This window comes from Cervus canadensis, chromosome 6 (assembly GCF_019320065.1).
Source record: "Cervus canadensis isolate Bull #8, Minnesota chromosome 6, ASM1932006v1, whole genome shotgun sequence".
Lineage (NCBI taxonomy): Eukaryota > Metazoa > Chordata > Mammalia > Artiodactyla > Cervidae > Cervus > Cervus canadensis.
The window spans coordinates 7,568,591-7,582,121 of record NC_057391.1 but is presented as its reverse complement, the minus strand read 5'-3'; the positions used below and the strand labels follow the sequence as shown (position 1 = coordinate 7,582,121).

At 44.7% G+C, this 13,531-nt stretch overlaps 1 protein-coding gene across 1 annotated transcript in view; it reads right to left on the bottom strand.

The window, feature by feature from the left end:
• Window positions 1-13,531, bottom strand: part of PDE8B (phosphodiesterase 8B) — a 328,820-nt gene that overhangs the window by 274,724 nt on the left and 40,565 nt on the right. The window contains exons 2-3 of the mRNA XM_043470718.1: window positions 12,311-12,519; window positions 12,074-12,199 (exon numbers count right to left, since the gene is read on the bottom strand). The gene's annotated coding sequence lies outside the window, so the exon portion shown is untranslated. The remainder of the gene's footprint in view (window positions 1-12,073; window positions 12,200-12,310; window positions 12,520-13,531) is intronic.

Below are 13,531 nucleotides of genomic sequence, written 5' to 3'. Positions count from 1 at the left end.
TATTTACTTTGAGAACACAACATCATGAATCTCAAAAACACTATGCTCTGTGAAGAAAGGTATATACTGTATGATTCCATGTATGTGAAGTTCTAGAATAGGAAATACTAATCCAAAATGATGGAAATCACATCCGCACAAGGGAATTCTGGGGGGTGACAGAAATGTTCTATATCTTGACTGTGGTCATGGCTACAAGGGTATATATATTTATCACAGCTTACTGAGTTGTACACTTAAAGTGGATGCATTTTACTGTATATAAATTACATCACGATTACATTGAAAAAGTTTCATCATAAGCATCAAAGAAAATAACAGACTGTGAGAATATCTGCCATGTCTAAGGCAGACAAATTTGTGAGATCCTAATATACAAAGAACTTTTACCAATCAGTAAGAAAAAAATGAACTTACCAATGGAAAATTGGAAGAGCATCCTAAAGACTTGTAAAAGAAGGAATGTAAACGGCCAGTAAACATGAAAATGATGCCAATGCTTTATAAATCACAGAAATATAAAACAGAAACTCTAATTTGAAGAGACACATGTACCCCAACGTCCACAGCAGCTCTATTACAGTAGCCAAGATAAGACATGGGAGCAACCTGGGTGTCCACTGGCAGATGAATGGGTAACGTGAGATGTGATCACACGCACACATGCGGGAATGTTACTCAGCCATCAAACAATGAAATCGTGCCATATGCGCAACATGGATGTGATTATCAGACTAAGTGAAGCAAGTCAGATGGAGAAAGACAAGTGTCAAATGATACATTTATGTGTAGAAGCTAAAAAAAAAAATGACACGAATGTTTTGTTATTTCCAAAACAGAAAGAGACTCACAGACACAAAAAACACACTTATGGTTACCAAAGGCAAAAGGGGGGTGGGGAGGATAATTTAGGAGGCTGGACTTAACATACACATGCTACTGTGTATAAAATACATAACCAACAAGGACCTACTATATGGCAGAGGGAACTGTGCTCAATATTATGTTATAACCTATCAGGAAAAAGAATCTGAAAAAGTATATATACATAAAAGTGTGTGTGTGTGTGTGTGTGTGTACATATGTATATAACAGATCATTGTGCTATACACCTGAAACTTACATGATATTGTAAATCAACTATACTTCAATTAAAAAAAATCGGGGGGAGTGGGGAAAGAGACTTCCCTGGTGGTCCAGTGGTTAAGACTTGAGCTTCCATTGCAGGGGGCATGGGTTTGATCCCTGGTCAGGGAACTAAGATCCTGCATGCTGCACAGTGCAGCCAAAGGGAAAAAAGTGGAAAAAAAAAATGACCAAAAAAGAAATCTTTTCTAAATCAAAGAAATATAAATTAGAAAAAATATATAATTTATCTTTCTCAAACTGACTTTTTAAAATTACTTAGGTTTGGTGAGGGCTGGGAGAAAAAGACATTTTCAGATCTCTTCTTCCCAGAAGAAAAGCTGTCAGTGTATAACCAAGGTCCTTTTGCTACAAGATGTCTTGACACAAGGACTACAGGTGGGCATGCAGATTCGTGATGACTGGAGAACAAGAGGCATCCCTGTCGCCAGCCAGGCGGCCAGCTGAGGCGTCTGACTGACCAGCTAGGTTATATCCTCCCCTCTGTGGTAGAGGACACAGTACATATGATTGAGTCCCACTTAGACCAAATGAAGTAGGTAAGGACTTCCCCAAGAAAAAGAAAAGCAGACTAAAACCTAACAGATTTTACTTCAGGGGACAAGCAAGCTTTCTCTTGCCTCCTTCTCAGACACTCAGTTTCCTCCTGCTGGGGCCACTTTCCTAAGTTACGGAATGACCAAGCCATCGCGGAGTCAGCTCAAGTCTCAGGTGATGCTTGCCTTTCCATCATCCTGAGGATGGACTGGGAGGGATGGTGCCTCCTTCTCAGCTGTAGCGGGATCTGCCTTTGCTGCTGTGATCACAGGTGATGTGTGAAATAAAACATAGGAAACTCCTAAAGGAAAAGCTGCAGTCCCAGAAAAGGCCTATGTCAACCTAAAAATAGGAACACATATGAAATGAGTCTGCTATGGCTGTCCAGCAGAGACGTTAGTAAAGGTGATTCCACCCATTGGCCATTCATTCCAGGCTCCAGTCACAGAATCTCAGAGCTAGAGGACCACCCTAGGTCAAATCCTAGCTTCCTCCTTAAGCCTCCTCCCTTGATTCCCCTAGTCTGGGATGACCCCTCTCATTATCCCTACCAGATGATAATCACATTCTGGCTTATGGCAGATTTCCTTTTGTTGCCTTGAATTACTTTATATTTTTAGCCTCAAAGTTGACTCTCTGGGTATTCACATCTTCCTCCCGCCAGCTTTCTTTACATCCCCAAAGAATATAAAGAAAATAACACCGCACACAGCGCTAGGCAGCACTGCCTAGTGGCTCAGACCCGGGGCTGCAGAGTCACATACCCGGGTACAAATTCCAGCTCTGTCACTTACTAGCTGCGTGACTGCGCAGCTCGCTCAGCCCCTGTGTGTCTTCTTTACTGATAAAATGAGGACAAAAGGGCCACCACCCCCCTGGGCTGTAACGAGGGCTGAGACAAATGCATGGCAAGTGTTGAGCCTGGTAAGTGCTGGGTAAACACCACCTATTCGAGTGTCAGTGCTTAGTAAACACCTGCTAATTGAAAGATCCTAATGGGGAAGGACATTCAGTAAATAGAAAGAGAGCTGGTCTAGAGTGCTGTGAACCCCAAGCTGTCCTCCACAGAGCAAGCACAGATCTAGAGACTCTGCCTTCTGCTGTAACAGGCTCCACAGGACAGGTCAAATATTGGCTTGGCCAAAAGGTTCGTCCGGGTTTTTCCATGACATCTTACAGAAAAACCCGAATGAACCTTTGGGCCAACCCAATATTTTTTCAATTTATTTTTAATTGGAGGAGAACTGCTTTACAATGGTGTGTTAGTTTCTGACATACAACCGCAGGAATCGGCCATAAGTATACATCTGTCCCCTCCCTCCCTCCGCTCCCTCCCCTCCCACCCCCATCATCTTGCCCTCGAGGTCCTCGCAGAGCAGGGGCTGAGTGCCCTGTGTGATACGGCAGCTGCCCACCAGCTCCCGATGCTACACTTGGTGGTGTGTAGACGTCAGTGCGACTCTCAGTCACTCCACTCTCTCCTTCCCCCGCTGTGTCCACAGGTCCATTCTCTACGTCTGCACCTCCATCCCTGCCCTGCCAACCCAGTGTCATCACAGCACCTCGGGTTCTGGTGGAAGGAAAGAAATGTGGGGAAGGAAGGGCGCAACTGAGGTTTTTAAAATCGGCAAAGGACCTGAATAGACATTTCTCCAAAGACACATATAAATGGCCAATAAGCCCACAGAAAGAGACTCACTATCATTAATCATAGGGCCATGCAAATCAAAATCACAGTGACTTACTACTTCCTATCCCTCAAGTGATTATAACAAAAAAATTCAGATAATATCAAATGTTGGTGAGGACACAGAGGAATCAGAATCCATACACTACTGGTGGGAATGTAAAATGGTGTAGCCACTTTGGAAAACAGTCTGGCAGTTCCTCAAACAGTTAAACACAGAATTACCATATGACCCAGAAACTTCACTCCTAGGTATATAACCAAAAGGAATGAAAATGTGTCCACACAATAACTGGTCCTCATTGTTTATATGAGCATCCTTCATAACATCCAAATGGAGAAAGATGTTATTGGAGTATTAATTCATTCAACAAATATTTATTGAGCACCTATTATGTGCCAGGAAAATAAGAAGTTTCTTTTCTTGGAGTTAATTAAGAGTGTAATATCTAGGGTGCAGAGAGTCGAACACGACTTTGTGTCGTGTCCGCAACTTTCTCTTCACTTCACATCTAGGGTGTGTCCTTTCCTCCCCATCTCTAGCTATCACACTCATAATTCAAGCCTCAAGGGCTTCTGGTCTGAATTGTTTGCCTCTAAACAGGCTGCATGCCCACCCTGCTATTTTCTTTAGCAACCTGTACTAAGCAGAATTAGTCAGGAGAGCTTTCTAAAATACCTACATACTTTAAGCTCTTTCTGAAGATCTTCAGTGGCTCCCCCCCGCCGAGAGGGTGGCCTGTCCCTCCTGGATCTCCACGGACAAGGGTTTCCATTTCCTACTGTATCTAGGACATTCTGGATCTTTACCTAGCAAATTTCTTCTTCCCCTTTCAAAGCCAGTTCGAGCATCAGCTCCCCTGGCAGCTCTCTACATCCACTAGAGCCCACCTTGAAATACAGAAATGACTCTCTGCATTCACATGGCGTGAATTACGTGCAGGGGATTGGTTTCGAAGCAGGTGATGGAAAACCCCGAGTCACCAACTGGGTAGCAGTGAGCTCACCATACGCAAGAAGCCGCCACCGTTTCTGAGCTGGAGGGACAACGGGAGGAGGTAACCAGGGCCCAGGGGCCGTGAGCCCCTTGAGGAAGCTATACCCTGGTGGGCCTGTCCAGCAGGAGGTGGAGTCACGGTAGAGGCTCACACGCTGTGGAAAAAGGAGGAGAAACACCCTGACTTGGTTCTCTCTGCACCCTTCCCTGGCACCCTGGCCTCCCATTGGCTGGACTGCCGGAAGTCAGCGGACGCGGAGCCTGCAGAGGTTCCTGCTCCCGCCGCCAACACACAGGGAGCGGAAGTGAGAGAGATGGAAGGTTCCTCTTCCTGAGGAGGCAGACTGTCACTGTCTCTTCTCTGCTCCACTCTGACCCTATCTTCTTTATAACCCGGATCCCACTGGGCTGTGGTGTGTGTTTACAAGTCTGTTTTCTTGAATAGCCTGTGGAATTCCACAGCGTGAGACAATGGCCTTATTCATCGTGGCAGTCTGCGCTCCTGGCATAAGTCACAGAACATAATAGGCCCTGTATCTTTGTTGGACACCTGTTGCAAGGAAGTTCCTGGAGTTACCTCCAGCTAGCCCTCCTTTTCCATCTCCTTGCTTGATTTACCTATGTTGACTGTCTGAACTCTCAGCACTAAAGACTAAGCAAGGAGGACCTCGGGGTCCATTCAACTCTGAGTCCATTCAACTCTCAGGCTGCGACTCTGAGTCACAGCCTTATATTTCAATACTCCGACAACAAATCCCGATGATTATCTATAGTCAGAGCACCATCAACACATCAGCCTTTTACCTACCCATAGCTCCATGAAAATTATCCAGGAAGTTTATCCAATTCTCCAGATATCCTTCCTCTACCACCCAAGATGTTCCTAGCCCATCTCTCCCTGCTGTTAATCAGTATGAGCCCAGGGTAAACAGACTAATTTTAAAATCAGCTTAAGTAAAACATAATTAGGAAGATAAATTAGCTGCCCCCAAATTGCATAATGAATGCCCAAGGAGAAATTATTTTATTATCCACCATTTTTAATATCTGTGTAACGTTTTCTCTTCTATCATCACAGATGATACTCAGCTGTAAGTGTAGGGAAACACCACAGAACTTAACTTTCGACCTTGACTGTCTGTACAATGATTACCAAGGAGAAAAATGGGCTGTTTTTGTTTTTCTTATCTTGAATTTATAACACCAGCCTAGTTGTACAACTAGGGAAGTAGAGAAATTATAGTCAGACAATGTAATTATAATTGGATCCAGACAATCAGGGTCCAATTCTTGGTTCTAATTTATTGCTGGACAATCATGGGCAACTTAAATAACCTCTCAGAAATCAATTTCTTCACATGTACAATAAGGATGAGGATAACACCAACCTCAACAGCACTGAGAGCCAACATAGGCTATCGGTTTCAAACATCTCACATGAGTCTTTCATCTGTACCAAAACTTCAGGACTTGCCTACTATTATTTGCACTTTACACAAGGAAATAGGCACAGAGAGATTAAGTAACTTGCTCAAAGGGTTGTAAAAGCTGAGTGTGCCTTTATACAGTGAAATCACCAATTGTCTGAAACCTAGTAGGTGCTCAATTAATTTTTTCTTTACAATATCCCTCCTCTCTTGCAAAATTAACTAATCTTTATAGAAAATGGTTTTTTAATTAAAGCATAGGTGATTTACAATGCTGTGTGAACTTCTGTATAGCAAAGATTCATATATACATATATATATATATGTATACACACACATTCTTTTCTATGTTCTTTTCCATCATGGTTTATCATAGGATATTGAATATAGTTCTCTGTGCTATCCAGGAGGGCCTTGCTGTTATCCAGCCTGTATATAGTAGTTTGAATCTGTTGGTCCCAAACTCCTACTCCATCCCTTCCCCAGAGTCCTGTCACCGCGCCCACCTTCCACTGCCTTGGCAACCCTGAATCTGTCCTCTGTGTCTGTGAGTATGTTTCTGTTTCAGAAATAAGTTCACCTGTGTCACAGTTTAGATTGCACATATAAGTGATATCATAGGATATCTTTCTCTGTTTGACTGACTTCAGTTATTACGATAATCTCTAAGTTCATCCATGTTGCTGCAAACGGCATTATTTCAGCCTTTCTTATGGATGAATAGTATTCCCTTGTATATACAGACCGCATCTTCCTTACCTATCCATCTATCAATACACATTCTGTTGCTTCTATGTGTTGGCTATGGTGAACAGTGCTGCTATGAACATAAGGCTGCCCGTATCTTTTTGAGTTAGCACTCTGACCAGATATATGCCCAGGGATGCTGGGTCATGTGGGAACTCTATTTTTCATTTTTTCAGGACTCTCCACACTGTTTTCCATACTGGTGGCACCCGTGTACATTCCCACTGACCGTGTAGGAGGGTTTCTAGAAAGTGATCCTTTAAAATGAAGTTCTCTGCTCAGGGCCCGGATCCTACACTCCTGGCTGTCCATTCATTATACTCTGTGCCTCAGTTTCCCCCTATGTAGACTGAAACAGCAAGCTATCAGCAGCCCCCAGTCAGCAGCCTCTGAGCTGGACCTGGCCTGCAGTTACACTCTGTTACACTGCCTCACATTCACACTTCAATTAAAGCAATCTCCAGTGTTTAAAAATCAGTGTATTTCTTTACCTCTCACACACACCAACACACATTTCAGGGTTTTCTTTAAAAAATAAGCCCAGCTGGCTCGATGGGCTCTCATTCCCACAGGTCAACATTCCCCTCAAGTTGCGTGCCGCCACCTCCTTTCACAAAGGGCAGATATTTCCCAGTTTGCAATCATCCCCATTTCTCACGCTTTCGGGCCAACTGACGAGTCTGCAACTTCTGGAGTCAGTGGTCACTAGGGTCTCTTCCTTCGACCTCTGAGTCCACGACCCCCTGACCCTGAAAAGCATTTCCTGGAGGTAGCAGCCACTGCAGGGCACCACAGGCTTTCCTGCATGTCGTTGTCACACAGGCTGGCCACGCACCCCAGCTTAACTGGGACCTTCCCCGTTTTAGGCTGAAGGTCCTGCGTCTGAAGAAATTCCTCGGGCCCAGGCCAAGCACGTAGGTCACCCCAAGTGTCATGTCCTAAGATCCCCCTCCAGGGGCCCCTCCAAGGTAGGAGATGAGGATGCCATCCCACACCCCTGTGCCCCTAAGACTCTGCGGGCAACTCTGCCGTGTTAGAGGAGCTTGCCTAGCATCTCTCCCCCACCGGGTATTTGCTGGGGGAGCTGGGGCAAGCCAAAGGAGAGGGCCTGGACCTGGTTATATGGCTGAGTCTCCCGACTGGGCTCAGTGCAACCTTAGGGAGGCCATTCAGTCTCTGGGCCCCTCTGCTCTGCCACTTATTCATTCAACGAACACTCATGACATGCCCCCAAGGTGCCAGGGGCCATTCGAGGCAGAGCAGTGAATAAGCAAGAAGGTCCTTGCTCTCAGAGGACTCACACCTGGAAGAGGAAGCAGACAGTAAGACAAGTACACGGTATCTGATAGAGCTTCTGGTGGTGACGACGGCATAAAGAAACCATCAGCCGTGCGGGAGAAGCAAAGTCCTCAGAGCTGCATAGCCATCAGCGATTTTGGTGGGTGCCAAGGAGTGCCAGAGGTAAATCCAGCTTCCACCTGGCCTCTCATTTTGACCAATATATAAAATCCTTAAATTTGAGATTTTTTGACTCAGGGATTACAAGTAACAATTCAATTTTTCAATTATAAAATGTTTCTTTCTTGGTTAAAAAAACAAAAAACACAGCATTACAGCTATAATCCATATCAATACCAAATCTGGTTCTCCTACAATGGACCAGAAGTTCATGAAATCAAATCCACCCAAATAACAGTGCTAGGATTGACGAAAGAGAGAGGCCAGCCTTATTAGTAAACTGACAACATTTTACTTAAAAACATGCCGTGGGGGTCAGGGGCCCATATGCAAAAGCCAGAAGCAGAAAATGAATGAATGAATGAACAAGCAGTCCAATACCTACCTCCCTCCCTTTTCCTAAAAGAGTATATTGCTTCAGTGAAAGAAGTAACCACTTATAAACAATTTAAAGGATACTAGTAAAGCAATCATTCATTCATTGCACACATAGGTATTGAGTATCTTCTATATGCCAACACTATTATAAATAGTGGAAGAAGGTGATACTTGGGAAGTCCAACATATTCATCTATATTTAAAATAACTTATTTTTTCTGATTGCAAAGCAATAAATTGCTTTTTATAATTGTGAAGCTTAAAAAAAGGAATAAAAGCTCTCAGGCTTTGAGGCAAGCTTTCTCAGCCCCGGCACTTTGGACATTTGGGGATGGGGAATTCTTTGTGGTGGGGCTCTCCTGTGCACTGTGAGATGTGTCTGTGAGAAGACAGTAGCACTCCCTGCCCCCATGGAAACGTGGGGGGAATGCACTAACAGCAAAAGTGCGTCCAGGCTTAGCAAATGCCCCCTTGGGGGTGGGGGGTGACCTCAGATCCAGAACAGCTGCCTTAAGCAATCCACTTTGCTACACAATAGGGGCCTCAGAAGTCCGAGCCTACGGGGAAACCCCCTTCTACCTCCAGGCCAACAAGCAGGAGGTTTCCTCCAGCAAGAGCCCTTGTGTTACGCTTCTCCTCCCTGATGCCAGGTCACCAGCCCTCCGGGGACGGGCAGCACCGTCCCAGGTGTGGGCTGGGAGGACAGGGTGGCGGTGGGGAGCGGCGGGCCTGGGCCCCGCTAAGGCGATCAGCCAGTCTGGAGCTTATGCTGTGTGCGTCAGGGCTGCTGATCCGGCCGTGCCCCAGCCCCGCACTCCTCCAAATGAGCTTGGCTAACGGCCTGGGAGAAAAACTAAGCAAGGCTTAGGGAGCCACACAGAAGTCTAGCAGTCTGCGGCTGCTCTGCACCAGGAGGATTAAATCGTGCCTGTCCATCCTGAGCACTGTTATGAGAGAGTCTCCGAAGCTGTGAGCAAGCATGCCTGCCTCTCCACGCCACGCTCTACAGACTGTACAAAGGGTCCATTGTGCACAACCTAATCTAAGACAGAACCAGACAACCTGCCTGGCCATTGAGCCCCAGCTCTGGCTGGTTCTTCAGAGCAAACACTAGTTACAAAGAAGTGAGCATTTTCAGTTGGGAGAAGATGTCAACATGAGCCCACGTCAGGCACAGCCCTTGCTGGTGCCTTCACCTGGGTCCTGGCTGCTTGGAACCAGAGGGAAGTTATTAGTCTTCTGTGTTACCACTGAGGGACTCAGAGTCACTGATTCCCAATACAGGAGAGAGAGCTGGAAGGAGAGGAGCGGCTGAGAGAATCTGGGTTCTGCTTTTATTCCTTCATTGTGGACACTTGCTGAGTTCCTGTGATTGGGGAGAATGTAGCTTTAGATGGGACCTTCCAGGGTTCACTAAACCAAAAGCTCCTGGAGCTTGATAATAACCTAAGTGAGGAGACAAGTGTATTCCCCACCTAAAGGGGAATAAACTGTCCTCAGCCCCACCTGCCTATTGCCGTCATGGCCTGCAAGCCAGTTTTGTCAGATCTTCTGACTTTCAAGAGGCCCTGGAAAACAGAATTTCTGTGTGAAATCTTTTTATTGTCACATACAGTCTGAAGTCTTAAAAGAAAATCAAAGAAAAAAATTCCTGCATGGACAAAACTGAGCTAGTCTCCAAGCCTTTAAATGATAACTTCAGCTTTAGAGATGAATGGGAGTAGTGATTGACAGTGAGGTACCTGGAAGCGGTAAGAAAGGTGTCTGGTTCTACCTCTTACCTGCTGTGCGACCTTGGGCAAGTAACCTAACCTCTCTGTGCCTTGCTTTCCTCATGCATAAAATGAGCGTGATAAACTATACTGTAGACTTTAAATGAAAGAATGCACATACAAGCCTGATCCATAATAGCTCAATAAACATTAACTATCATTTTTATAGGTCATCTGGTCCATTGTCCCAGAAATCTCTTTTACAACAGCCTTGGCAACTGAACATTTGATCCCTGCTTGCATGCTTTCTGAGACAGGAAGTTCAGGGTTTCTTAGGGAATGTCAGTTGTATAACAATTCCTAAATCTCAGCAGCTTAATCAAATGTATGTTCATCTGTTGCTCATGTCCCAGCCCAGTGTGGTGAACACGCCAGGTGATCTCTCTATTCCACCCCCCGCACCTTCTCTCTGGTGGCTCTGCCTTCTCCCAGGACCTTCCCAGGGTCCTCTACTGGCTTCTCCGCTTCCAGCTGGCCAAGAGGCAAAAAAGAAAGTGGGAGAGAAAGAAAATATCAGGTGCCTCACATCTGCACATCCCCATTTGCCAGAACTCTGGCACATGGCCCCAATCTAATTGCACAGGAAGCTGGAACATGAAATGTTCCTCCATCCAGAAAGAGAAAATAGCATCGGCGGACATCTAAACAATCTCTGTCAAGCCCTGCATTCATATAAAGACAATTGTGCAGACTCAGAATGTCTGCCTGTTGGTCCCAGTCTCACCCATGAATGCAATAGGCAACAGGACACCAAGAAGACGCAAGCTGGGGCAAAGTAGGTGTGGCTTTGAATTTTAGTTAAAATACTTGTTAACTATGGGCCTTAAGAAAATTCCTTCAACTCTCTGTACCGAAGTTTACTCATCTGAAAGATAAAGATAGTAACTGCCTCCCTGGATTGCTTTAAAGTGGAATAAGATATACAGGCCTCGGCACACTGCATAACATCTGATATATTACCTCGAATTAATGCTCCTGTCTCCCCTGACCCTCTTCTACATGAATGTTTTCCAGGTATTTTAAAATGGCTATCATTATTTCTGTAAGTTTTCTCTTCTCCAGTTTCCTCAGCTATTTTCATTGTTTTTATATCACGTCATTGCTAGCCCCTAACTCTCCCGATGGCTATTCCATGGACAGAGCTCAATTTGTCAAGGGACCAGATACGATGCCTGCCTTAGGTTGCTCTGAAAACACACCCTGAGATAAGTCTTGTGCAGATAATTTGGTGGGAGGAGTTATCTTAGGAAACAGAAGTGAGGGAAATGGGGAAGGGAGAAAAGTCAACAAATGAGTGAGTTACACCTGGGGGCAACTGGATACTTCACTAAAGGTGGTGCACAGACGTCTAACAGGCTGTGGAAAGATGCCCATAGGGAAATGCAAATGAAAACTACAATGAGATTCTACTATCTACTTACTGAAACAGTGAAGATGTAAAACAGAGACAACGCCAAATGTTTGTGAGGCTGTGGAAGAACTGGAATCTTCACACATTGTTGATAAGAATGTGAAATAGTTCAACCACAGTGGAAAACAGTTTGACAGTTTCTTTAAACGTTGGACATACATCTACCACACAACCTAACAATTCTACTCCTAGGAATCTACCCAAGAGAAGTAAGAACGTATGTCTACACCATGACTCGCACGTACAGTAGCATTATTCATAACATTCAAAAACTGAAAACCCAAATTTCTGTTATCAGATAAATGGATGCACACAATGTAATACAACAATACAACACTTCACGGGGTAGCCGTGACCAACTTTTGAAAGTGCAAACGAGACTTGTAATTTTAAGGTGAAATGTAGAAGAGAATTGCTCCCACACTGCTAACAGGCTGGAAATATTTAAGATCAGGTAAGTTTACACGATGCTATATTTCAGTACCTGCATAAGTAATTTTGGAGCCAACTCACCCCACTGGTGTGAAGCAGCAGCTGGCCTTGCAATGGCTCCCCTTCTCTGGATTCCCTTTCAGCTGACCTGACTCCTGGTGTTCAGCTCCATGATGAAGGATTCCAGCTTCTGCAGGACACCCTTGTCTACAAGTTCAAAGACAACAAGAACAAATTTGAGCTTCAGTCTGTCTTTGTGGGGTTCTGCCTCATGTTCCGGAGACACCAGCCTGCTTGTGACCTTCCCTCCCTGCTCACCTGTCTATAGACTTCAAAGGTCTGACTGAAGTCAGACCTGTCCCAAGCTCACAGAACTACTGGAGTATTTCCATTTCTTGCAGCTTGTCAGACTGAAGACCTTATTTTCTTGTTGACCATCACTTGGAGGCTGCCTTCAGTTCCTTGGTGCATATGGAAGCTCAGGAGAAGGCAGCTTACTCCTTCAAAGACAGCAGGGGAGAGGTCTCCTAGCAAGATGAAATGCAATTTTATGTAATATAATCGTGTGCACATGATCACACATATCCCATTGCCTTTGCCAAGCTCCACTAGTTAGAAGCATTTCACAGGTCCTATTCACACTCAAGGGGAAGAGATCACACAAAGGTTAAAGCCAGTTGGTGTGGAACGTAAGGCCCACCCTAGAGTTGGCCTGGCACAGTCTACCTTCCCCAGTGATTTGTGTATCTACCACATGAAAAAGACATTTACCCCCTTCCAATTTCCCCAAAAAGCTCATCCCATTATAGCATCTGTTCAAAGTCCAGAATCTCATCATCTAAATCAAGTCCAGGTATGGAGGAGTCTCTTTGAATATAGTTACGCTCAGACTACAAAACTAGGCAACCTGTCTAACTCCCAAGCATCCAACACACAGCAGAGGGATAGGCACGGTAAAATAGTAATTGACTTTCTATTTTAAATGGGAGAGAATATATGAAAGGTAGAAAGGAGTTACCAATCCAAAATCCAAAGAGATTTTGAAATTCAGCCTTGCAAATTCTTACTAGTTCCTTGATTAGATTCTAAGTTCTGAGAATAATCCCCGGTAGCTCCTGCTTCTACCCTCTGAGTCATGTTACGTTTTTCATGAAAGGCAGAGCATTTGCAATTGAGTATGTTTATTATCCTGCTCCCTGCCAGTAGAATTCTGGAGACCTCACTGCCTCCTTTCAGTTTTTACTCTTTCTGTCCCTTTCAGTTTAATTTGGCAGCGCTTTTGCAAAAAAAAAAATTCTTAAATACTTTGTGGGTCTCCTGTCAATTTCCCTTACACACAAATCCTCAGTTTTCTGACACAGGCACTCCTTCACCTAGGGTGAAGATGCTGGGATGGTTAAGGGACAACTTAGACAGGCCTTATCATTTGAGAAGTTGTATGAGGCACACCCTTCATCTCTAGAGAAGGCCTGTCATGGGACCGAATACAATTCTGATCCTTGGATCTTTCCAAGGTTTTAACAAAACCACTTGTACAAT